The sequence below is a fragment of the Rhinopithecus roxellana genome, chromosome 18, assembly GCF_007565055.1.
Source record: "Rhinopithecus roxellana isolate Shanxi Qingling chromosome 18, ASM756505v1, whole genome shotgun sequence".
NCBI lineage: Eukaryota > Metazoa > Chordata > Mammalia > Primates > Cercopithecidae > Rhinopithecus > Rhinopithecus roxellana.
In genome coordinates this window covers 94,459,752-94,463,509 of record NC_044566.1, presented here as the reverse complement: position 1 = coordinate 94,463,509, position 3,758 = coordinate 94,459,752, and the positions used below count along the sequence as shown (strand labels likewise).

General features: G+C 42.5%; 1 pseudogene; it reads right to left on the bottom strand.

Annotated features, from left to right (window-relative positions):
* Positions 1–2,352: 2,352 nt before the first annotated feature.
* On the bottom strand, positions 2,353–2,784 carry LOC115894549 (annotated as a pseudogene).
* Positions 2,785–3,758: the final 974 nt, after the last annotated feature.

Genomic DNA, 3,758 nt, shown 5'->3' with positions numbered 1-3,758 from the left:
GTTTTGCCGTGTTGGCCAGGCTGGTCTCAAACTCCAGACCTCAAGTGAGCCACTTGCCTCGGCCTCCCAAAGTGCTGGGATTACAGGTATGAACCACTGCACCTGGCCCACATTCAATTTTAACAAGAGTGTGTTTACTAATGTGAAGTGAGGCTTAAAATTCAAGTGTCCTGAAAATTTTAAGTATGATTTCAAGAACAACTAATAAACATAAAAAATCATGTTCAATCTTATAAGACATCATAAAAATGAAATTAAAGTTCAAATGTGACACTATTACATACTCAACATAATGGCTAAATGGAAAAAGACAAATAAATACTGAGTATTAGTCAGGATATGAAAAAACCAGAATGTTTACGCCCTACCATTGTGAATATAAATTGGTACAATCAATGTGAAAATTAGTGATATCTACCTAATGCTACTATACATATCCCATGACTTGCCAATTACACACTTAAGTAGATGTTCAAGATAAATGCACAGCTATGTTTGACAAAAGATATACACAAGAATATTCATAGCAGCACTATGAGACTAGTCCGAATTGGAAGCTACTTAACTCTCCCTCAACAGTGGAATGGGCCAGGTGTGGTGGTCCATGCTCGTAATCCCAGCACTTTGGGAGGCTGAGGCTGGAGGGTTGCTTGAATCCAGAAGTTTGATACCAGCCTGGGCAACATAGGGAGCCCTGGTCTTTACAAAAACATTTAAAAAATTGGCCAGGCATAGCGATGTATTCCTGTTGTCCCAGCTACTCAGGAGACTGAGGCAGGAGGACTGCTTAAGCCCAGTGTGAGGTTACAGTGAGCTGTGATCACACCACTGCCCTCAAGCCAGGGCAACAGAGTGATACCCTATCTGAAAAAAACACCACACACACACACACACACACACACACACACACACACATACACCAGTAGAATGGACAAAGAAATTATGGTATAGTCACATTGCTGTATACAAAACTATATCCACCAAGAATAAAGGCCAGGTGCAGTGCCTCACACTTGAATCCCAGCACTTTGGGAGGCTAAGGTGGAAGGATGGCATGAGGCCAGGAATTTGAACCAGCTTGCTTAACATAGTGAGACTCTGACTCTGGAAAAGTTTAAAAAAAAAAAAAATTAGGCTGGGCACAGTGGCTCATGCCTGTAATCCCAGCACTTTGGGAGACCAAGGCGGGCAAATCACCTGAAGTCGAGAGTTCGAGACCAGCCTAGCCAACATGGTTAAACTCTGTCTCTATTAAAAAAAAAAAAAAAAAAAAGTTAGCTAGACACAGTGGTGGGCACCTGTAATCCCAGCTACTTGGGAGACTGAGGCATGAATCTGGGAGACAGAGGTTTCAGTGAGCCAAGATCGTGCCACTGCACTCCAGCCTGGGCAACAGAGCAAGACTCCATCTCAAAAAAAAAAAAAAAAAAATTAGGTGAGTTTAATGGCACATGCCTGTAGCTCCAGCTACTTGGGAGGCTGAGGAAGGAGGACTGCTTGAGCCCAGGAGTTTGAGGTTGCAGTGAGCCATGATCACACCACTGTACTCCAGCCTGGGCAACAGAGCAAGCAAGACACTATCTCAAAACAACAACAACAATAAAAACAAAACAAAACAAACAAAAAAAACACGAATTAACAACCTGTAACTACATACAATACTGTGGGTGAATCTCACAAGCGTACAAGCATAATGTCAAGTGAAAGAATCTAGACACAGAATAATGCATACTGTGTGAGTCCATTTACATAAAGTTCAAAAATAAGCAAAACTGATCTATGGGGTTAGGAATTAAGATAGCAGATACCCAAAGGGGTGTAAGAGCAAAAGGAGGCATGAGAGAGCTTCTGATAACACTTGGTTTCTTGATATGAGTCCCATTACATGGGTGTGTTCAATTTGTGAAAATTTACCAATTTTACTATTATTATTTGTGCACTTTTCTGTGTATATTTTACACAAGTTTTAAAAATAAATGTTTTTATTTAGTAATCATGATTGTTAATTGGTGGAATAAGATACAACTGGTCTCAAAATTCAGCCACATAATGCATTATTGTTATTATCATTTGAGACAGAGTATCACCTGTCACCCAGGCTGGAGTGCAGTGGTGTAATCTCGGCTCACTGAAACCTCCACTTCCAGGGTTCAAGTGATTCTCCTGCCTCAGCCTCCCAAGTAGCTGGGACCACAGGCACGTACCACCATGCCCGGCTAATTTGTGTATTTTTAGTAGAGACGAGGTTTCACCATGTTGACCAGACTGGTCTCGAACTCCTGACCTCAAGTGATCTGCCCACCTCGGCCTCCCAAAGTGCTGGGATTACAGGTGTGAGCCACCGTGCCCAGCCTATGCAAACTCTTCATAGTTTACTTGACCATCACCATCAGTATCTGCTTCCCTGATCATTTTTTCATCAGCCTCTTCATCTGTTAACTTCTCCCCAAGGTTCGTCATCGCATGGTGAAGTTCTGCTGTGCTAGTTAACCGTTGCCATCCTTACCAAACACACGGAATGCTTCTCTCATTTCTTCTTCACTGCCTGCATCTTTCATTTTTCTTGCCATCATTGTCAGAAATTCAGGGAAGCCACTGTGCCATTACTATCAGTATCTACTTCATAAATCATGTCCTGTAACTCCGCTTCTGGGGGGCTGCCTAAGAGACCTCATTTCTGTTCCCAGTTCCTTTGTCATTATACTTCCATCACCATCTTTGTCAAATAGTAAATAAAGCTTATTTGAATTCTACAATCTGCTCTTCAGTCAGTTGGTCAGCCATGCTGAAAGCGCTACCAGTTTCCAAGACGTGACTGCACGGCCACTCGGCTCGCTCGCTCCACTTGGATTCCCATCTGCTTTAAAGATCAGATAATCTCAATGCTCTTAATTCCAGACCATAGAAAGAAAGAAAACTATAGATCAACTTCACTTATGAATATCAATGCAGAACTCTTAAATTTAACTATAGCAAACAGAATCCAACAGCGCATTAAAAAACAACACATTGGCCAGGCGCGGAGGCTCATACCTGTAATCCCAGCACTTTGGGAGGCTGAGGCGGGTGATGACCTGAGGTCAGGAGCTCGAGACCAGCCTGGCCAACATGGCGAACCCCCGTTTCTATTAAAAATACAAAAATTAGCCAGGCGTGGTGACTGGTGACTGTAATCCCAGCTACTTGGGAGACTGAGGCACTAGAATTGCTTGAACCTGCAGATGGAGGCTGCAGTGAGCCGAGATTGCGCTACTGCACTCCAGCCTGGGCAACAGAGAGAGACTCCATCTCAAAACAAAAACAAAAACAAAAACAAAACAACAACAAAAACAAATGTGTACAAATGATGATAGCAAAGACCTTGTACAACATGTGCTAAATTTCTTTTACAAAATTATTTATTTGCCTTTTCTTTGTAACTTACCTGCAAAAGGTTTCTCTTTCTACTGTTAAAAACAAACAAACAAACAAAAAAAATGTGTGAATAGTAATTAGGACTTAATTCTTCCATGTGCTCTTCCCCTATCTCATTGTCATTGTCCTGAAACCCTATTTTAGAAAATTGAGGCCAGGAGTGGTGGCTCACACCTGTAATTCCAGCACTTTGGGAAGCCGAGGCAGGTGGATTACCTGAGGTCAGGAGTTCGAGACCAGCCTGGTCCACACGGCGAAACCCTGTCTCTACTAAAAATATAAAAATTAGCAGGGTATAGTGGCACATGCCTGTAATCCCAGCTACTCGGGAGGCTGAGACAGGA